The following is a 23,318-nucleotide window of genomic DNA, read 5'->3' as shown; positions in this document are numbered from 1 at the left end:
AGTTTCAGCATCTGTAGATTGAGAGCAACAACCCATCTTAAAGGGGACTGGCTCAGGGTGGCAGTTGCTAGCAATAGAGTCATTTAACTCAATAATCACTCTGAGATTCCCCTGGGGAGCTGTTTGCAGTACAGTTGCATTTGCTTTCTGTCCCGGATTGCTTGATTTGTTTCCTAATAAAAGAACAATTAATGTGCAAACCTGGCTTAGCTTCTGCTACAGCAGCAGTCCCAGGCATGTAACGTGCACAGACCACCTTCTTGGGTTTGCAGACCTTGTCTTTCTCCTCTGCTTTGGTTCCTTCTTGCTCGTCCTCCGTACCTTTCCCACAGGCTCCAGACTGCCAGCTGAGATGTGTCCCCTGTAGTAATGTAACTGTCACTTTTTAGAGACACAGTCAGAGGACATTACAGCATCTTTCTTTCAAGCACAGGATACTCCCATGCCTCTCTGACAGTGGGTTGCTGTGGAAACAAGAGCATTGCTATGTAGGCAGTGGTCCTTGATAAATATTTATTGATGATGAGGAGGAGACGGGAGAGTGGTGCAGCAGCCAGGTTGGGGAAGGGGCATCGTGCTCTCGGGGGGGGGCAGCACGCTTTGAAGACAAATTTGAGCTTTGGAGCTGAAGTCCTCGGGTTGAGTCCCACATCTTGCTTTGTAAGAGCTGTGCCAACTTGGGCAAATCATTTATCTTCTCAGATCCCTAGCTGCTCATCTATTAAGTGAAGGCAATTAGAGCAGCCTCGCTGGATTTTATGAAGACTAAATAAGAGGCTGCATGCAGAATGAAGTGGAGGGAGACTGACCAGTGCAGATGAGGTGTGTAGTCCAAGAAGGGGAGCCTCATCTGTTACCTTGGCATTACAGTTCCATTACTTAGGCTGGTGTGTGCACCCCACCTGGGGGATGGGAAGTTGTCATTGTCAGGCTACATTAAAAACGGATAGTAAGGTGTCTGGGTTTTGGTGATGTTTTGCAGTCCTCTTCCTTTTCTTTACTTTTTTTTTGGTTGTGTGTGTGTGGGGGGGGGGTTGGCTGTGTAGGGTGGGAGCTGATTTCCTATAAGTGCTTTTGAAAAAGATTTCAAATGAAAAATTCCAAGCTGACACTAGACAGTGTGGTTGCTCCAAGATTTTTGTAGCACACTTCGACTTTTGAATTAGCACTGATTTAAAAATACACTTGGGGGACTGGAGAGGTGGCTCAATGGTTAAGGCACTTGCCTGCAAAGTCTAAGGACCCAAGTTGATTACGTAGTTCCCACATTGGCCCAGGTGGCGCATGTGTCTGGAGTCTGTTTGCAGTGGCAGGAAGCCCTGGAACACTCATTCTCTCTCTCTTCTGTCTCTCTTAGCTTGCAAATAAATAAATTAAAAAATTGAAAACACATTTGGATATATATTACAATCTGAAAGTATTTTGGAACATCCTTTCCCCTCCTTATCAGCATTCTTCCTGTGTGGTTGGGCTCCTTGTCTCCATTCCTATCTCTTACCAAACGTAGGAACCAAGGACATGGCTGTCTAGGCAGCAGGGCATAGTTGATTTGTGAACTCGATAGACAAGTAAAGAATAAGAAAACATATCGTGGGCTGTGGCATTCCAATTAAAATTAAATTAGAAAGCTATGAGCTTAATGAAAAGAAACCGTGCCCAACAAGTGTAATAGCATTTGCAGCCACACAACAGAATTGGGTTAGGAGATGACACCATGCGGGCATTGGAAAGCAGTTCGTGTCTCATGGTATCCTACAAAGTGGATTCAGATAGTGTTGGAGAGGAAGAAAGATGGATTCCAAGTGGATGAAGAATAATCTGGTACAGCCAAAGGGTCAGCGGTGATTAAAAGTGTGTCCAGGAAAACCACGGCGCCTGGGTGGGACATTGTATTAATGACGGTGTTTACTCATTGCTGTGGCCAAGTACTTGACAGGAAGCAGTTTAAGGAAGGAAAGGGTTTAACCTTGTTTCCAGCTTCCAGGGCATACATTCCTTCAGGGCAGCAAAGCCAGGGTAGCATTAGCAGGTCAGCAGAAGAGGAGAGGGAGAACAGGAAGCGAGACCAGGCTGTGAAACCTCAAGTGGCCCATTTCCTCCTGAAGTTCCATGACCTTCCCGGACAGCGCCACCTGCTAGGCACAAAGTGTTCAGACCCTTGCGCCTGTTTGGGGTGTGCGGGGGAGACATTTCACATTTCAAACCACAAAGTCTTCTAACTCACAATGTGCTGTGGGCTTGCTGCTCCTGAGAGGGAGCGAGGAGCTCGAGACTGGCGACGAGGTCGGGGTGAGGGTTGCAGGTCCTGAAGAGATAGTGACGGGTCAGGGGAAGCTTCTGGTCGTGGATTCCAGTGGACTGATTGGAAGTCAATCACAGCAACAGAGCCGATTGCAGGAAGGGCACAAAGACCCAACAGGAAATAGTGATCGTTTCCACATTATTTCACTTGCCTCGTCTTGCGCTCATCCACAGGGAGGGCTACACAGAAGTCCAGTCACATTCAAGAGTTACTAATAAATGAATGTGCCCAGACGGGCTGCTTTCTACACTGGAGTCAGGCTGGGCAAGTACCACTTGCTCACCAGCTCATGCACACAAGTGACATACATGCAAAAGCTTTTTCCTTTCTTGAACATCGGCTTAAAATTTGTCTGGGATGCTGGAGAGACTTAAAAAAAAAAAACACAAACAAAACGCCAAAGACAGCTTGGTGCAGTTTGGCAATTTTTTTTAAAAAAGTTAAACCTACATTTGCCATAGGATGCACCAGTTGCATTTCTAGGGATGTCTCCAACAGAAATACAAACATTTCCATGGGAGATAGAAGCATGAATGGGTAGCCCTAAAAACTGAGAGGTGTCCAAGTGTCCATCAACTGGTGATCTCACCCAACTGGATCCTCCTGGTAACCAAAGGGAATGGATTACAGATGCGTGCTATGGCAGTAGTGTGCCAAAGTGAAAGAGAGCTACACGTGAACGACTCCCCATTGCATGAGGCACCCAGAAAATTCAACTGTCTTGAGATAGAGAACAGATCATTGCTTGTCTGAGGCTGGGCAGAGGATTTCCAGCAAGTGGACATGACAGAACATTTAGGAGTGGTTAACTAAACGATACCCGGGAAGTAGTCATGGTTGTGTAATTCTATGATTTTCTAGGAAATGATTGAATGATACACTTACAATAGAGAAATTTTATGGAATAAAGCTATTAAAAGTTTCTACTTGAGGGCTGGAGAGATGGCTCAGTTAAGTCGCTGGCCTGCAAAGCCTAATGACCCAGGTCCAATTCTCAGTACCTGTGTAAAGCCGGATGCCCATTGGCAAGTGAGTCTGGAGTTCAACTGTAGCGGCTAAAGGCTCTGGGTGTGCCTATTCTCTGTCTCTCTCCTCTCTCTCCCTCTCTGTCTCTGCTTGCAAATACATAAAACTATTTTGGGCTGCAGAGATGGCTTAATGGTTAAGGTGTTTGCCTACAAAGCCAAAGGACCCAGGTTTGATTCCCTAGGACCTTTGTAAGCCAGATGCATGAGGTGATTCATGTGTCTGGAGTTCATTTGCTGTGGCTGGAGGATCTGGTGTACCCATTCTCTCCCTTCTTCCCCCTCTCTCTTTCTCTCAAGTAAATAAATAAAAATAAAATATTCTAGCCGGGTGTAGTGGTACATGCCTTTAATTCCAGCACTCGGGAGGCAGAGGTAGGAGGATCGCCATGAGTTTGAGGCCACCCTGAGACTGCATAGTGAATTCCAGGTCAGCCTGGGATAGAGTGAAACCTTACCTCAAAAAAAAAGTTGAAAGAATTTTTAAAAGTTTCTACATGAACATGGACTTTGATGTAGACTGAAATGTCATGTGGTATGATCCCAGGGAGTCACTTCACCATACCTGCATCTGTAAAGTGGAAATGGGAATGCCAAGATCCTGGTGCTACAAGAGCTTGGCACCCAGGGCATGGCACTGCTGTTACGTATCTCTTGCCAGTTTCCAAGCTAGTTTGCTGTATTGGCTCTTTGCACGATATTAATTGCCTGCCCTTTTAAAAAGTCTATTTAGACTATGAATCAAGTCTGTGAGCGAGCATTCTCCCTACTCTTCGCTTTGGCAAAAATTAAGGTATTAAAGACTTTCAATGTTTGGCAAGAATCTGAGCAATGAGGTGGCTTTATGCATTGTTGAGCAGTGGCGATTGAAGAGTCTTTTTGAATGCTGGCTTGGCAATACCTGTTAAAAATGAAGACCCCAGCGCCTTGCGCCTATCGTGGTTTGGTAGGATATGGTGTGTGAGAGAAAACAGATCACTCATCTGCTTCCTTTCTGTCCAAGCCAAAGATGCAGAAATTTAACAGTGTACTGTAGATACTGTAGATGCTTCCTAGGTCAGAGGTAAATGCAACTTTTTTTTTTTTTTGGCCTGTGGGTTTCCAACCAAGATGAACAGGTACCAGAGGTGAGGACACATATGTGAGCTTTATCTCAGCCCTTGCAAGAATCTTACTAGAATAGAGTCACATTGACCATCTTTGTGTTGCTGCTGCTGCTGCTGGTGTGTGTGTGTGTGTGTGTGTGTGTGTGGTGTTACAGATCAAATCCATGACCTTGTGCATGGTAGACAATATCTCTGAGCTACATCGCCAGTCCTTGGTTTCTGAGACAGAGCCTTGCTATATAGCCCAAGCTAGCCATGAACTTGAGGTCCTCCTGCCTCTGCTTCCTGAGTGGGAAGAATGCTGAGGAGTACCACACCATGCCTGATTCCATGTACTGCTGTTATAAAGATGTTTAATCCAGTTTACAACACGTGGGCTGAGGAAATGACCAGACAGTTCACAAAAGCTAAAATACAAGTGGCCAAAAAACAATAAAAAAAAAAAAAAAAAAAAAAACCAACCTGCTGTTTAACATCACTAGACATCAGAGACATGCAATTAAAACTACACTGAAGAGGATGGGGGAGGGGAGAAAATGAAGGTAATGGAAGAGTATTATGATCAAACTACACGATATTCATGTATGAAAATTGTCAACCATTTTTAAAGCATTTTTAAAGAAGGATATCTCAATTAAAAAGAAAAACTACCTTGAGATTCCACCTTACTCCAGTGAGAAAGGTAGCCATTCATAAAACCAACAACAAAAGCTCGTGAGAATGTGGGCCAAAGAGAACGGCTAGTGGGATGGTGAACTCATCCCACCGCCACGGCCTTCAGTGTGGAGGTTTCTCTAACAACACAATGGAGGTTTACCCCACGACTCCTGGATGCTTACCCGAAGGACTCCCAAGTCAACGTATCACAGAGACACCTGCACATCAGTGTTTACTGCGGGACTGTTCACAAGAGCTGAGCTGCCGAATCAACTTAGGTGTCCAAGAACATAGGAGTGGATAAAGAAAATGTGACACACGTACACAATGGTAGGTGGGTTTTTTTTTTTTTTTGGATTTTTGAGGTGGAGTCTCACTCTAGCCCAGGCTGATCTGGAATTCACTATGGAGTCTCAAGCTGGCCTTGAACTCACAATGATCCTCCTACCTCTGCCTCCCTAGTGCTGGGATTAAAGGCGTGTGCCACCACGCCTGGCTCAATGGTAGTTTTTTTTTTTTTTAACTGTAAAGAAGAATGAAGTTATGCTTTTTAAAGAATGTTTTGTTTAATTTATTTATTAGAGACGGAGCGGTGGGTAGAGAGAGAATGGGTGTGCCAGGGCCTCCAGCCACTGCAAATAAACTCCAGATGCATGTGTCACCTCGTGCATCTGTCTTACATGGGATCTGGAGAACTGAACCTGGGTCTTTAGGCTTCGCAGGCAAGTGCCTTAACTACTGAGGCATCTCTCCAGCCTGGAGTTATGCTTTCTTTGGGAAAATGTATACAACTGGAGATGTTCATATTAAACAAATGAAGTCAGGGTTAGCAAAACAAATACAGTCATCTCTCACTTGTGATTTCTAGATTTTACATAATCACTTAAAATCATGTATATATAATGAAATGCACACATGCACATATGAAATGAAAGTAGATGTGAACTGGGGGAACAAAGGGATGACAGGAGGGGAAGGGGCGTGATCAGAGAGGGTAGGTAGGTATGCTCAACATACAATACCTGTACAAAAAGTTAAATTGAAAAAAATTTACATAATTGCTTTTTTTTTTTTGCACCAGGGACCTTGCACATACCCCTGGTATGATGCTGGGCTCATGTCCATGGGTCCCTGTGTATTGTGCCCACCAGAAACTTCAAGGCTATTTCTTCTTAGGCCACCCCTGGCATTACTATACTCATCTTCTGTCCCAATGACTCTGAAACCCTGTTACGAATCCATTTCTGGTGGGCCCCCTCTAATTCATAGACCAGGCCTGTGTCTCTGTTTCCAAGCATAAATAAATTCATGAATGGATTAATGAATTTTTAGTACTTTTTTTTTTAAAAAGTGCCCTGTGCTGCCTGGTCTTGATTTTCTGTAGTGACCATTACAATCTTTTTTGCTGCTCAAATGATCACATATTGGTCAGTGGGAGGTCCTTCAAACCACATCCTTTCTTACCACCTCCAGATATCTTTGACATCTTTATTATTTTTTCCCTATTAGGAGTGTGGGGGTTTGATTCAGGTGTCCCCCATAAGCTTAGGTATGCAGATGGTAATTCGAAATTAACGTCTCCTGGAGGGGCTGTATTGTTGGGAATGGGCTTATGGGTATTATAGCCAGCTTTCCCTTGCCAGTGTTTGGCACACTCTCCTGTTCCTGTTGTCCACCTTATGTGGGCCAGGGGGTGATATCCACCCTCTGTTCATGCCGTCATTTCTCTCTGCCATCGCGGAGCTTCCCCTCAAGCCTGTAAGCCAAAATAAACCTCTTTTTTCCCTACAAGCTGTTCTTGGTTGGGTGATTTCTACCAGCAATGAGAACCTGACTGCAACAAGGATAGAGCTGCAAACTCACCTCTAGGTTTTCTGACCCAAATATGTAGCTAGTTACTGTGTAAAGTCATGGGGACATCAGAAGGTGAGATGCACATTTGTGTGGCTGTGTTTATTCACTAACTTGGAACAGGATAAAACAGAGACAGCTGGTAATGTTGGGGGAAGGAAAGAAAGACGTTTTAAATAGCACACCTTTTATCATTTATCTCTTTCATTTTTACAAAGTAGGTATGTGTATGAGAACTTACTCGTCTAATTAAAAACAAATTTGTCACATCGTCATAGTCTGTGCTTAAATTAGTATAGCCTAGATGTTAACGTCACCAATTTCTTTTTTTCCTTAAGCAGCTTCTGACTGGCCTCTGAGTTCATGGGTGCATGGGGATATCTGTCTGTATTCACTGGGTACCAGTTTTCAGCAAAGAAAGGAAAACACCAACTCTCTCTCTAGTGCAACCATAAGAGTTACCTACTGCTGGGTACCAAGCTACTCCTTAAAACATGGCGTGGCTTTATTATCTCACCATTTTCTTTGGGTCAGGAATTTGGTGCAGCATAGCGAGGTCCTGGTCCACGCCTGTCACTTGTTTCAGTCAAGGTGTTGATGGGAACTGCTGGTCAGCCTACTCCTGTGGAGAAGGCTCTGCTTCTCCACACACCCATAGAGAGCAATGCTGCAGGGTTCTTCAGCTATTCCAGGCTCTTAGTTGGAGGCCTTGGTTCCTTGTGGGCTGATGGCTAGAGGTTTCTCTCATTTTCTTGCCATAGGGGCCCCTCAGGGCATGGGGCAGCTCACAGCTCAGCAGCTGGCTTCGTTAGCTTGATCGAGTCACAGGGCAGCTCAGAGCATGAGCAAGGTGGAAGCTACAGCCTTTAGTAACCTCATTTTGGAAGTGACATCCCATTAGTTTTGCTTTGATCTTCTTGTCAAGAAGCAAGTCACTAGGTCCAGCCTACACTCAAGAAAAGACCATCGCACAGGGAGTGGTATTAGCCAAGGTCCTCCCAAGACACAGAGCTGATAGCCTGTACAATGAGAAACATGATAGAATAGGTATGCATGCAAATATACATATCAAATGTGTATATTTATCCACATTAGGCATGTTGACATCTTTCAAAATGTAATTTTATTGTTACTATTTTATTGTGGGTGAGCATGTGTTTGTGTGTGAGTGTGGGTGCGTGCATACCACAGCGCATCCTATGGAGGTAAGAGGATAACTTTTGCCTTCCCACCTTACTTGAGGCAAGATTTCTCACTCTACTGCTCTTTGCTGTACTTGTCCTGAGCTTCAGAGAAACTCTCTTGTCTCTTCTCACATCTCACCATCAGTATCAGTGTGTTGGGATTATAGAATTAGAAGCCTGCCAAGCTTCCACAGTTTTATGTGGGGTCAGGGAGTGAAGCTCAGGTGCCCCAGCTTGGGCAGTGGGCACTTTATCCACTGAACCATCTCTCCAGCCCGTATATATTTATGTATGTATCTATCTGTCATATTTGTATCTGTTACAATGTTACATGTTGCTCCGGTAAACATCTAACCCAATACAGTTTATAGGAGGAAGGGGGTTTATTTCAGGCTTACAAAATCCAGGGAAAACTCCATCAGTGGCAGAAGAAGCCGCTTACCTCCGTATATCCAAGAAGAGAGAAAGGAATGCAGCAAGCAAATACCAACACTAGCAAACACGAACCTCTGGAGCTCACATTGCTCTTTCCATACCTTTGGGTGGGCTACAGGATTCACCACCCACAGTGGCATGTCCTCCAGCCAGGTGGCTGGAGACCCGAGTTACAAGCTTAATTTTAATAAAACACTTGAGTCTATACATCCAAATTATATTCAAACTACTACACTATCTATGGAAACTTATTATTATAATTGGTTCACACAATAAACGAGACTATCAGGCATCATAATCTGCTACCTGCAGGCCACAAACCTGAGAAAGGTGATGGTATGAGTCTGAGAGTTTGGAGGTGCTGGTGATGTAAGTCCACCTACATTTGAAAGCTCAAGAAACAGCGGTACCCATGTCCCAGGGCAGGAAATGATGAAGGTCACAGCTGAAGCACCGAGAATTAACCCCTCTTCCTCCACCTGTTTGGGCTGTGCAGGCCCTCAGGGCGGGTGGTGCCCACTCACACTGGGCAGGGATGTCTGCTCAACTCAGTTCATCAGTTCCGAAGCTAATAATCTCTTCTGGAAACATAGACACAGCCTAACAGTATACTCCACCAGCAGTCTAGGCATTACTTAGCCCTCTCAAGTTGAATCATAAAATAATCCTCATAGAGATCATCATGGTAAATGAATCCAGATTCAGAAAGACATTTGTCACATGCTTTCTTTCATGTGTGGAATCTAGAAGAAAAAATACATGAAAGTAAAGGAGGAATTATTAGGAAAGAGGAAGGGTAGAATATTATATGCATATATGAAAATGTCACAGGGAAACCATTGCTTCTTCCTTCTTCTTCCACCTCTTCCTCTTCCTTCTGTTCCTCTTCTCCTCCCCCTCCTCCTCCTCCTTCTCCATCTCGTCCTCCTCTTTATTATTATTATTTTGGTTTTGTTTGTTCAGGGTCTCATTATGTGGCCCTGGCTGGCCTGGATTTCACTACATTGACAGAGCTGGTCTCAAACCTTTGGCTATGCTACTGCCACTGCCTCTTTAGTACTGGGATTACAGGCATGCACCACCACGTCTGGCTCATAAACCCATTACTTTATGCAAGCAATATATGCTAGTAACAATTTACCTTCTCACACATGGAAACAAGGCATCAGGGTGTGCTCAGATGGCATACACTTAGGAAACCTGGCTTCTAGGAGAAAAATACAAGTATCACTTATTGATTGTGGTTTTGTTTTTCCCAAGGTAGGGTTTCACTCGGATCCAGGCTGACCTGGAATTTCCTATGTAGTGTCAGGCTGGCCTTGAACTCACAGCAGTCCCTCTACCTCTGCCTCCCAAATGCTGGGATTAAATGCATGCACCATCATGCCCGGCTGTGTTCGTTTTTTAACTATTACTATTTTGGCATCACCTGTGTCACTTAAGTGCTAATTGTTCCCTCTTCACTGGCTTTTGAACAAAGAGACTTAGTGTCTCAGATTTAGTCCAAGTTGAAAAAGTTAGTTAAGCATGCCAGAAAGTAAAAATTTTCAAAGTTTTCCTGAAAAGTTGAGTTTTTATAAGAACTGAAAATTTCACACTAGTGTCTAGGCTCCACAAGAATCAATTTCTAAAAACAAACAAAAAAAATTGCCTATTGGTTTGGGCTATTCCATAATTTAGGTGAATTTTAATATGTAATTGCATTTAGATGTCCTAGTTTTTTAAATGAATACTTATGTGAGACCTTTCTGACCCATTTCCAGAAGGCCATTTTTATTGTCCAATAAACTAGCAGAATTCAATAACCCACTGACAAGACTTCATACAATATAAAAATTATTACGTGTGTGGATCCAAGCATGTCATGCCTGCCTTCACCCTTTGGCTCGTCGCTGTGGCAGTTGTACAGTCATCCTGGAGGAAACACGGGCTGGATGTTTTAGAACAACTGTGTTTAGAACCTCATGATGCTATCCAGGGGAGGATGTGTTATCCAAATCCAAATGAGCTGACCAGATGCTGGGCTTTCTGGTTGGGACATACTCCAAGAATTTACTAATGTTTACAGATTAGCTGTCTGCATGGATGATAAGAGGCAGTTCCAGAGGTTCCCGTTTATGAGGGTGTCAACCCCAGTCCCTGGTAAGTCATTTCTACAAGGTGACCTTGAGTTCACCCTTCTTCTGTCTGCTTGGCTGGCCTTCACTTTGGTTGCTGGAGTTTTGGGGCAGTTTCTCATTTATGTCCCTCTCTCTTTCAGTCTTCTTAAATCCGGCTGTAAGATTGGGTGCCTGGTATCCCTCCTAGCATCAGGGAGATGGGAGAGATAATGCTCCTCAATGGCTAAGCTGGGGTTGTTCATAGCTGTGTGGAGTTTGCACAAGTGTAGGTCAAGGACGTTGTCTTGCTTTTCCATACCAGCTTTGAGTTCTAATTCCATTTCTATTCCAGATCCTGAGTTTCAGGTGTTTTATCTTTATTTTTAAAATTTTTCTTTATTTATTTGCAAGGGGAGAGAGAGAGAGAGAGAGAGAGAGAGAGAGAGAGAAAGAGAGAGAGAGAGAGAGAGAGAGAGAGACAATATGGGTATGCCAGGGCCTCCAGCCTCTGCAAACTAACTCCAGATGCATGTGCCACTGTGCATATAGCTTTACCTGGGTACTAGAGAATCAAACCTGCGTCACTAGGATTTGCAGGCAAATGCCTTAACCTCTGGGCCATCTCTCCAGCCCCTCTGGATGTTTTACATGTTGTTTATTTATTCAGTACACCTTCCATACACTTAATGTTTCTTTATATTTCTTAATTTTTTTTAACCTTTTGTGATAAGCAGTGTGTATGGGTGTGAGAGAAGTGGTTTTCTGCTCAGAAAATAAGATAATAAGCCGAGATTCTAGACTGCCTCAAAGCAGAGGTGGGTTGGGAGGCATAATCAGTTATTTTCCCAAGACTTTGAAGCCCTAAAGAAGCCAGGCATGTTGCCAGCTTCCTCCTTGTATCTCAGCTGGCTGTGGTTCAGGATGGTTATCTTCCCCTAAACAAAATTGTGTGGAACAAAGCAGAGGCCAGCTCTCTAGTGCTTTCACTGCATTGTCTTGAGGCCACTTTAATTAGGTTTATTAAGGATCTATGGAACCTACTGGAAGAGAGGAAACTTAGAGCTGCTAACTGTAGAGATGCTCAGCTTTAACTGTGCAAACAAACCCCCAACTGAATCCAAGTGTGGCACTGCCCTTTGCTGCAAACAGAAGCTCAGTAAATGCGTTTTTGGAATACTACCAGTGTGACTTTTCCACCTTGGCTAACTCCTTTACCTTTCTATGAAGGTAGTATTTCTGGGCCTAACCTTTGCAACTTCACTTTTGGCGGAAGAGTGTGATTAATTTGAGCAAATTCCAGAGTTCCAAGGTCATGGCTGCCTGCAAAAAGTGTATACATATTTTAAAACAGTTGATTAATTAAAAATGATGACCATGGTCACTTTTAGAGTACAGTGAATGAGAGAAGTCAGAGTTCCCATCTTTAATGTTTTTACCTTTCCCTACATGTGAAGCATTTAGAGCATCTTTGAAGTCCCTCTTGCATCCTCTTCCTATGATCATCTCTGCTATGTGAGAGTTGTCTTATGGAATGGGAGCCTTTCTGAGTTCCATTACTATTTTCATTCACCTTCTAAACCTCAGCTGCCATCCTTTGTCCCTGGAAAGTTGCTGACCGCCTGTTTCTCCTCGGACTCTAGGGTCCTTGTCATCTTCCACCTTCCAAGGTTACCATTTCATATATTGATACGGGAGCATCCTTTTATGAACCATGGCTTTTTTTTTTTTTTCCCTCCATTTCCTGTTAGGATTTTAACTCCTTTGGAACTCCTTCCATTCCATGCCTCCCTTCAGCTCATAAAGAAGATTCGAGGAATTTTGCCTTGGGCTCATTGCCTTGGGCTCAGACTTCTTTTTATTATATGTCAGTCCTACTGGCTAAATAGAACAGTGGCTAAATTTCACTAGACTCAGTGTCTCCCACAAAAATTCTCGCATTCCAGACATGTTTAACTCATTGTTTCTTACTTTGGCGTTCTGATCCTTGTCCAGCATATCTGACCATTGTGGTGGCCTTCTTCTTTGTGTCCTACTTTTGGCACCCACAGCATAGAGAGATTTTAGATCTGGCCAGGTCCTTTTACCTGCTCCCAAACTTCTATAAATCCTTGATTTCTACAGCCAAATGTCACACAAAGCAGAGGCAGCGATGGTCTATCTTGGCCTGGCCTTATCTGGTCTCTGAGTTCACTGGTGGCAGACAGAGTTGTTTGTGACATCAACACTGGCTGAATCCTGTGTTTATGAAGTTGCAGCCCAGTTTTTGATGTGCCACTTCCCTTTATGAACTGCATCTTGGGCTGGAAGGATGACTTAACAGTTAAGGTGTTTGTCTGCAAAGCCAAAGGACCCAGGTTCGGTTCCCCAGGACCCACATTAACCAGATGCACAAGGGGGTGCACATGTCTGGAGTACATTTGTAGTGGCTGGAGCCCTGGCATGCCCATTTTCTCTCTCCCTTTCTTTCTCTCTGTCAAGTAAATACGAAAATAAAATATTTAAAAAATACCAGCATCTTGTGTGATATTATGCTAAAAATCTAAGCATTGACTTAAGGAATATGTACTGATATAAGGCTCTTCTGGTTCATGAACCAAACTCAGCATCTTCAGGGCCACATTCTCCCCTGAGGGAAGAAAATAACCGAGTTTTATGGATGTAACCCTCAGATACTAATAACCCAAGCATACATGTTTATGCCATCATTAGAAATTGATGGGTGGTTTTACCCCACAGAAGAAGCATATCGGGAATGAAACTAGATTCAGGCTGCCTGGCTTTGTCCGTAGTATTCTATTTCTTTGAAAAAGGGAAATATGGGGCTAGAGAGAGATGGCTTAGTGGTTGAGGCATTTGCCTGTGAAGCCTGGGGACCCAGGTTTTGTTTCCCAGAATCTGCATAAGCCAGATGCATAGGGTGGTGCATGTATCTGGAGTTAGTTTGAAGTGGCTGGAGACCCTGGCGTGCCCATTGTCTCTCTCTGCCTCACTCTCTGCTTCTATCTCTCTCTTTCTCAAATAAATAAAGAAAGAAAAAAGGGAAATGTATTAAAGTATATTTGTTACAATAAGTTGATATCTATATCTATATCTCTCTCTATATATTTTTTGGTTTTTCGAGGTAGGGTAGCACTCTGGTTCAGGCTGACCTGGAATTAACTATGTAGTCTCAGGGTGGCCTTGAACTCTCAGCGATCCTCCTACCTCTGCCTCCCAAGTGCTGGGATTAAAGGCGTGTGCCACCACGCCCAGCAAGTTGATATTTTTGATAGGGAATAACATAGGTGCTGATTATACTTTTCTTTGTAATGCTTCCTCATGGAAATTATTCCCTCAAGAAGTCACACTCCAGCCTGGGCTAGAGTGAGACCCTACCCTGAAAAACCAAAAAGAAAGAAGTCATACCCTTGAATTCCATTTCCTAGATAGTATGACTAGAACAGCACTAAACACGGCTAAAAAAGTATCTCTGTAGGAGAGTGTAGGGTCCTTGGAGTAAATGCCCTCCAGGAAATCTTCACACTGATTTTCATGACGGCTGCACCAGTTTACATTCTTACCAACACTGATTATTATTCCTTCTCTCCCATACTCTTCTGGCTTTTCAGTAAAGTATTATAGGTAAGGATTTAAAATGTATGTACTATTTTTTTTCAATCATCTTTCAAAACAAATTTGGAATTTGTTTTCTATATATAAAGCCTTATTTCGGAGTTTGTAATGAGGATTCGCGTGGGGTGGGTGGAAATTCCAGGATGTCTGCATATGGTCAGGAGGAGGGAAGTACAGAGCTGTGTTGCAGGCAAAGTGAGTTTTACCAACAGGAGCGTTTTGGGCCCGTGAAGGGGCTTGCTAGGCTCAGTAGCTTCTCCCTTCTTGTACCCACTTCTCTCCACTGGGGCAGATGTCATTGCCTCTCGAGGCCCAAGACAGCAGCAGAGATTCTTCCATGGGGCAGTTTTGGTTGGGGTGACCTGAGTCCTCATGGAGGCACGATGGATATAGAGGAGTGACGTGACAGTCTTCTCAGTGTTTGGAGATGCTGTGAACATGAGTGGTTTTCCTCTCTGTGAATAGGCAGGATGACTTTTACATTTATTTTTCTTTTTTTTGATATGTTTTGGAGAAAGGGTCTCACTCTGTATGTAGTTCAGGCTTACCTGCAACTCATTATGTATCCCAGATAGACCTTGAACTTTTATCATCCTTCTCCCTCCCTCTCTTGAATGTTCAGATTACACATGTAAGTACCAGCTCTGGTTTAACTTGCATGTTTTTTTTTTTCTTTTCTTCTTCTTTTTTGTTTTAAATAGTATTGAGTATTGAACTCAGGGCCTTGCATATCTCTCTAGTCATCAACATCCATGTTTCTCAAGGGCTATAGTTCCATGTCTCTGACATTAGGACTTAGACACTTTTTTAAAAAAAAAATCTATAGGCACAAACATAAATCAACTTGTTCATTTAGCATTGTAGCAAGCATAGGTATCCCCATCCCTGGCCTTATCAATCTGGACGTGAGACCAGATTGATAGTACCAGGCATGGATTCCTGGAGTGTGCCTCAAAGCCAGTAAGAAAGTAGATGATTACTCCTATAACAATCATGCCATGACTGCACTTGTAGGCACATCTTGCCTGGCAAGTCAGTGTTAGAATGTGCAGAGCCCACAGCTGTACTGTTGATGACTCTTTTTCATTTGCAGCTTGTATCATACCTTCCTGGACTAAAGCTGGCCATCAGGAAGGGAACTTCCAGCTCAATTCCATCCTGGTTCCTCTGTGTCCTGCACCTGAAGTGTTTGGTGTCTTCAGCAATTGGGATTAACCATCTAGTTTTGCTGGACAACCAAGAGCATGGGCAGTAACATGTATTGTTTTATTATAGCCTGTTTTACCAACAATGTATTGGAAAGTATATCATTACTGACACTGGTATTTTTCAATAACCTATGGCTTCTGAGAGCGGCATTATCTGCTATTATAAGGTACCTTTGTTCAAACCATATATTTTAAAAATATTTTATTTTTATTTACTTATTTATTTGACAGAGAAAGAGGGAGGGAGGAGAGAGAGAGAGAGAGAGAGAGAGAGAGAGAGAGAGAGAGAGAAAGAGAGAGAGAGAGAGAGAGAGAATATGAGAATGAGTGGGTACACTAAGGCCTCTAGACACTGGAAACAAACTCCAGATGCATGTGCCACCTGTGCATCTGGCTGTATGTGGGTACTGGGGAATCAAAGCCAGGTCCTTAGGCTTTGCAAGCAAGTGCCTTAACCACTAAGCAATCTCTCCAGCTCTCAAACTATATATTTTAATATTATTATTAACAAGATGTTTTATATGGCTACAGCATGTGTTGGTACCCTCTTTTCCCTTGTCCCTGCTCCCATCCCATTGGGGATGCTCCTCAGTAGGATTTCAGGTATTCCCCATGGAGTTGTAGTCAAACCATATGTATGTATGTGTGCGTATGTATGTATGTATGTGTATATATGTATATATATATATATGCATATATATATACACACACACACACATATATATTATATATTTCTTTTTAAATCATTTTTGTTCATTTATTTGAGAGTGACAGAGAGAGAGAGAGAGAGGCAGACAGACAGACAGACAGACAGACAGAGAGAATGGGCGTGCCAGGGCCTCCAGCCACTGCAAATGAACTCCAGACGCGTGCGCCTCCTTGTGCATCTGGCTAACGTGGGTTCTGGGGAACTGAGCTTCAAACCGTGGTCCTTAGGCTTCATAGGCAAACATTTAACCACTAAGCCATCTCTCCAGCCCCAAACCATATTTTTAATTAGCTTAAAAAGTAGTAGGTTTTTATACATTCTTAGTTGGTACGCATGGAGGCTGATTTAATTTCCCAGATAGAGTGACTAGAACAGTACTGAGCATGGCTGAAAAAAGTATCTCTGTAGAAGAGTGTAGAGTCCTCAGAGTAGATGCCCTGGAGGGGTGTGTCTGGGTTATATATAATTCTATTTTCAGCTTTTGGAGAAACCTCCACACTGATTTTCATGACAGCTGCACCAGTTTACATCCCCACTAACACTGATTATTATTCCTAATCTCCCATACTCTTCCAGGTTTTTTTGTCACTTGTTTTCTTGATGCTAGCCATTCTGACCAGAGTGAGGTGGAATCTCAAAGTAGTTTTAATTTGCTTTTCCTTGGTGGATAAGCTGCTCACATTTTTTTCAGACAGCTAAGTCTTAAGAAATTTTATGCATTATTTGTGTGTAGATATACACATGTGAGCGTGTGTGTTTGTGTGCATGGTGTGTGTATATGGGCACATGTGTGCCATGGCATGCACGTGGAGGTCGGAGGACAGCCTTTGGTGTTTCTTCTCTCCTTCTATCTTCATTTGAGACAGAGTCTCTCTTGCTGCTTTTCTTGTGAGCTTCCAGATTCTACTGGTTCTGCCTTCCGCTGCTGCAGGCTTGTTAGGATTATAGACACGGGTGCCATTTTGTATCTGCCTTCACATGGGCACTGAAGAGTATCAAACTTGGGTCAACAGCCTCACAAGCAAGAGCCATTAGCCACTGGGCTGTCTCCCCAGCTCCATCCATAATTATTTCACCCAAGTACATGTGTTGTGAAAGCCTCAGGACCAGGAGATGAAAAAGAATGTCTCCAAGACTGTTCGTTTCTAATGGCATCAAAACACTCTAGGTCAGCCTGTGACAGCAGGAATTTTCATTCTCCTGGGATGAAGATTTCTAAACCCCAAAAGCATACAGAAGAGAAGCGTGGTTGCCTTCTGTTGGCATAGAAAGTCAACAGCGCAAGATGTCAAGTCGTTTGGTGAAATGATAGATGATGGAGGGATAATAATAGGGACCAGATTCGAAGTTATGAAAAACACAGGTGCTCCAGGGTGTGTCTGCAAAGCACGCAGCATCCAAAGTGAACACCCCAGGAATAAACGTGGGAGAGGAAATGACTGTCAGGCAGGGAACGTTAGCATCTCAGGTACTTATAATGAGCCAGGCACTTGTCAAGGGCTTTACTAATTGTCACTCTCATCAAGTCCCCTTAACAGTCTCATGGGTACAATTATGATTTTCCAGATGGAAGAGCAAAGTATTCATGAGCCAAAGGTCACATAGGAAGCAAGTGATAGAGGCAGGACTTGAACCCAGGCACCTTGAGACCTGAATTTTGATCATAGCCATCACTGTCCACCATTTTCTGGTACATTCTATTCTTTTATTATTTTATTAGTTATGTACACAGTGTGTATACAGCCATGCTGGTACCATCATTACCCTCCTCCCTGTCCTCCCTCTTCTGCAGGGACCCTCCTCGTTGGGGATTGTGGGTCATGCATTGTTGGGGTAGCCATCAGTTATGGGGAAGAGGCAATGTTTCTGTGCATAATGTCCCAACGTGTGGCTCTAACAATCTTTCCACCCCCTCTTCTGCAAATTTCCCTGAGCCCCATGTTGGGTTCGTTTTAGGTCTGCTTCAGTGATGAAGTCTTGGGGTGCCTCTGCATCTCTGGATCTCTGGTTTGGTAGGAGCCGAGTGTTCTGTCTCCTTCACCCTCGTGCTGGTACCGGGTGGTTCATTCCCTTCTACCTGCTGTGCTAAGATCATACTTAGAGTGGATTTTAGTTTACTGACCTTTGTCAGAAAAACTCACAATGTTAGACTTGACCTCCCAATAATCTCCAGAGATATTTTCATCCCCACCTGGAGTGGAATCCCTAATTTGTTCATTTGTTTGTTTCTTTTTCTTTTCTTTTCTTTCTTTCTTTTTTTTTTTTTTTGTTTGTTTATCAAGGTAGGGTCTCACTCTAGCTCAGGCTGACCTGGAATTCACTCTGCATTCTCAGGGTGGCCTCGAACACACGGTGATCCTCCTACTTCTGCCTCCTGAGTGCTGGGATTAAAGGTGTGTGCCACCACGCCCAGCTTCTTTGTTATTTTTAATTGAGAAATTTTTTTTCCTTCTTAATTTTTATTTTTTTTATTTTTAAATTTTTATTAGCATTTTCCATGATTATAAAAAATCCCGTGTTAATTCCCTCTCCCCCACTTTCTCCTTTGAAATTCCATTCTCCATTATATTACTTCCCCATAACAATCATTGTACTTACATATATACAACATCAACCTATTAAGTACCCTCCTCCCTTCCTTTCTCTTCCCTTTATGTCTCTTTTAACTTACTGGCCTCTGCTCCCAAGTATTTTCCTTCTCACGCAGAAGCCCAGTCATCTGTAGCTAGGATCCACATATGAGAGAGAACATGTGGCATTTGGCTTTCTGGGCCTGGGTTACCTCACTTAGTATAATCCTTTCCATTTTTCTGCAAATTTCATAACTTCATTTTTCTTTACCGCTGAGTAGAACTCCATTGTATAAATGCGCCACATCTTCATTATCTACTCATCAGTTGAGGGACATCTAGGCTGGTTCCATTTCCCAGCTATTATAAATTGAGCAGCAATAAACATGGTTGAGCACGTACTTCTAAGGAAATGAGATGAGTCCTTAGGATATATGCGTAGGAGTGTTATAGCTGGGTCATATGGTAGATCAATCTTTAGCTGTTTTAAGAACCTCCACACTGATTTCCACAATGGCTGGACCAGATTGCATTCCCACCAGCAGTGTAGAAGGGTTCCTTTTTTTCCACATCCCCGCCAACATTTATGATCATTTGTTTGCATGATGGTGGCCTTAATTGAGAAATTTTAAAATTAATTATGAACTGTACTGTGTGAACACATCACATGTTGGAAATAGACCCATTGGTTTATACTCTTACATTCCTTCTCTCCTGCCTCCATTTCCATGGAGACACTCCTCAGTGGGGTTATTGGTATTCACTGTGGGGTCATGAATGCACCAGTCAGTCTTTGTTAGGGAGAGATATAACTCTTCAGAGTATACCTCCCCTCCCCCCGCCTTTGGCTGGGTCCTTAATGTCTTATCAGAAAATGGGGTGTGTAGTGCTTCTCTTCTTAGGTGATTGTGAGCATCACTTGGTCACGTAACAAACATGTAACATGTGAAACAGCAAATGAACAGTGTGAAAATTATGACCCTGTTAGATGGGAATTTGCTCTGCATGTCGGATACGTCCATAGCCTCGTCATTGTATATGAGACACACAGGCATATGTCTTTGTCTGTGGGTAGGCACTAGGTGTGGCCTGTGCAAAACTAGTCAGTGGTAACTGTATAGCAGACACCATTGAATATTCCTTTCTTACATTACCCAGCATCTCAGTGTTTAAAAGGCCTGCCTTCCGGTGCACTGTGCGGAATCTAGAAAGAAGCAAAGAGATGCTAGGCACACTCGAGCCTCTTGTCTTTTCTCTGCAGACGAGCCCCAGACTCTCCTCCAGTGGCCCGAAGCTCTTCCTCTTCCTTACAGAAGTATTGTGAAGACTTTTAATAAGTTTTTGTCTGATTCCCTGAGCTCAGAGGGTTTAGAAGGAGGGAGACCTGCCGTTCCAGGGAGACGGGCTTGCAGTGAGGCAAATGAAAGGAGCGGTGGCCTGATCACTGGAGAAGAGGGAAGAGCACTACGGGAGCAAACCCCAGCTGGAGCGCCGGGGCTGTGGGCTGGGCTGGCTCTGTCCACCAAGCCCCGGGAGCCCCCCCTTTACTGCTTTACTGGAGACGTGGTGGCGGCATGACGATTATGATGTCAGGAGGGAAAAAGAAAAAAAAAACAACAGGTGTGGGTTTGTTGCAGTCCGGTTCGCATTGCTGTTAGAAATCACCCAACCAAGAGCAGCTTCTGGGAAGAAGAGATTTATTTTGGCTTACAGGCTCGAGGGGAAGCTCCACGATGGCAGGGGAAAACGATGACATGAGCAGAGGGTGGACATCACCCCCTGGCCAACGTAAGATGGACCACAGCAACAGGAGGGTGTGCCAAAACTCTGGCATGGGGAAACTGGCTATAAAGCCCTTAAGCCCGCCCCCAACAATACACTCCCTCCAGGAGGCATTAATTCCCAAATATCCATCAACTGGGGAGCTAGCATTCAGAACACCTAAGTTTATGGGGGACACCTGAATCAAACCACCACAGGGTTCCTGGCACATTAGTTCGTCTTTTCTACCCATAACCTTGAGTTATAAAAGAAAAAAAAAACTAAATTTTCTCCATTATTCTCTCTTTTAAAAAAATTTTTATAAACAATTTTAATTTCCTTATATTCTTTATATAATAAAGCTTCCCCCCCCATCATATATGGTAAAACACACAAGCATACATATTCAAGTATATGGCAAATGTTTCCAGTTGGATTTAAAATTGCTATTATCTCTTTTGATAATGCTTTATTTTCATACATATTATTCCATGCATATCTTGTTTCTCACAAGGGCAGCCCCTTTTACAGAGGGGGGAATGGGTCTCCGATGTAAGGACTAACTTGAGGCCACCTGGGAATAGAAGTTTGGGGCCATAGTCTGGAATTTGCTTATTGGGCCTGATCCTGGTGCATACACCTGCTTGGGTCATGGAAGAGTGCAAGAAAGCCTATGGACCATTTAAAAAAATCATTTTATTCTATTTTACTTATGAGGGAGAGAGAGAGAGACAGAGACATGTAGAGAAAGAATGGATGCACCAGGGCCTCCAGCACTGCAAACAAACTCCAGACACATGTGCCACCTTGTGCATTTGGCTTACGTGGGTACTAGGGAATTGAACCTGGGTCCTTAGACTTCACAGGCAAGCGCCTTAACCATTACGCAATCTCTCTAGCTCCCCCGTGGACCATTTTTAAAGGTTTTGCTACATGGCTCTTGAGTATCTGGTGTTTAGCATGATGCCTTTAACCTAATGACCTTGCATTTGAGTGTTTGGAGCAGTAAGTGAATTAAAGGATAAACTGAAACTCTCTGGAAAGCTCTATTGTGGGAAAGTCAAGGTTTCCCAGGAGTGGTTTGAACGAAGGTCTAGTGGATGAGTGAGTAGGAGGGAACGCATACAGGAGAAGGCAGGTGAGGGGTGAAGTAAGGGGGCCCCAGTGTGGTTTCCAAAGCACAACCAGGAGACAGCACACACGCTCCGTGAGCTTGGCTGCTTCACCAGGATGAGTTTCCTTGGAGGAGCATGCTCTTCGTTTCCTTTCTATGGCATTCTTTGTTTATAGCTTCTGGTCTTTGCCAAACAATATCTTTGTTTTCCATGGGAAATACATACAAGCACGGGGCAGGGAGATTCCTTTGGGCTAGAGGTTTGGATAGGAAATCACGAGACAGTAGCTGCTGTAGGACAGCCCATGTCTCCTAATACCACTGTGACCCGCACGTGAGTGGATCCCAGGTCTGGGGGCACTGGATGCAGAAGCTTCTGACTGCACTCCTGGCTGGCAGATCAGGCCAGGCCCTATCATGACCTCTTCCTTTTTTTTTTTTTTTGATTTTATATTTATTTATTTAAGAGAGAGAAAGAGGGGGAGAGAATGGGTGCTCTAGGGTCTCCAGCCACTGCAAATGAACTCCAGATGCATGCGCCCCCTTGTGCATCTGGCTTATGTGGGTCCTGGAGAATTGAACCGGGGTCCTTTGGCTTTGCAGGCAAGCATCTTAGCCGCTAAGCCATCTCTCCAGCCCTTCTTCCTTTTTTTAAAAAAATATTTTATTTACTTACTTATTTATTTATGTGTGTGTTTGTGTGTGTGTGTGTGTGTGTGTGTGTGTGTGTGTGTGTGTGTGGAGGGGAGGTGCACATAGAGGCAGAAGGAGAATGGGCACACCAGGGCCTCCAGCCACTGCAAATGAACTCCGGACGCATGTGCCACCATGTGCACCTGGCTTATGTGGGTACTGGGTAGAATCGAACCTGGGTCCTTAGGCTTGGCAGGCAAGCATCTTAACCGCTGAGCCATCCCTACAGTCCTCTTCTTCGTCTTTAACTTAGAGAGGGCTATGACCTTGTTGGATTTCCCTCCTTGTCACTTGCACCAAAGGGAAAGATTTGGAAACTGTTATCTTCTAGAAGAAAGGCCTAAAGACTGGCTTAGTGTAGCTCTTGAGATGAAACCAGCCTTCGGTCTCTTCTTTCCGATGTGTGAAAGCTGGAGAGGTGCACAAGCTGACATCACGGGGTAGCTGGCTTGGATCCCACCCCTGGGAAGTGGCAGTTTTGACTCTGTGTTTGTCAGCCTCTTGGTGCGCTTGTATTGTCTCTCTGCGCCTGTGGGCCAGTAGTCCGGGCATAATTCAGTGGGGTTTTTGCTGTAGGGTCTTCACAAGGCTACAGTTAAGGTGTCAGCCAGGGCTGTGGACTTCTCTGGAGCTGCACTGGACCCCTGTCCATCCTCGTGGCTTCGTTGGCGGTGTCTGGTTTCTGGCTGGCCATGGACCGAGGGCCTGAGCACATTGGGCTGTTGGCTAAAAGCTACATTCACTTTCTCACACGCAGATCATTCCGACATCATGACTGGCTTCCTTCCCCCGCAGAAGTCACAGTCACAGTAGCCAAGTCCCAGAAATGGCACCCGTCACCTTTACTGTGTCCTACTTGTAAGAAGTTAGTCACTAGCCCGCCCCACATGTTGATGAAGGGGATTATATAAAGACATGAGTAATCCAGGGCAAGGATCGTTAGAGGACGTCTTGGAGTCTTCTTGCCATAGACTCACATCTCTCAACCCTCT

The 23,318-nt window shown here is 43.9% G+C and overlaps 1 protein-coding gene across 3 annotated transcripts in view; it reads left to right on the top strand.

Moving 5' to 3' along the window:
* Ptprt (protein tyrosine phosphatase receptor type T) overlaps positions 1 to 23,318 on the top strand; it is a 1,232,244-nt gene that overhangs the window by 69,472 nt on the left and 1,139,454 nt on the right. Inside the window, exon 1 of one of the 3 annotated variants that reach the window (XM_045155760.1) lies at positions 642 to 660. The exons of the other annotated variants lie outside the window; for them this stretch is intronic. The gene's annotated coding sequence lies outside the window, so the exon portion shown is untranslated. Of the gene's footprint in view, positions 1 to 641; positions 661 to 23,318 lie in introns of those variants that run through there. 3 annotated transcript variants of the gene reach the window in all.

The sequence above is a fragment of the Jaculus jaculus genome, chromosome 8, assembly GCF_020740685.1.
Source record: "Jaculus jaculus isolate mJacJac1 chromosome 8, mJacJac1.mat.Y.cur, whole genome shotgun sequence".
NCBI lineage: Eukaryota > Metazoa > Chordata > Mammalia > Rodentia > Dipodidae > Jaculus > Jaculus jaculus.
Note: the sequence above shows the minus strand (reverse complement) of the source record. Positions and strands in the feature narration are given on the sequence as shown.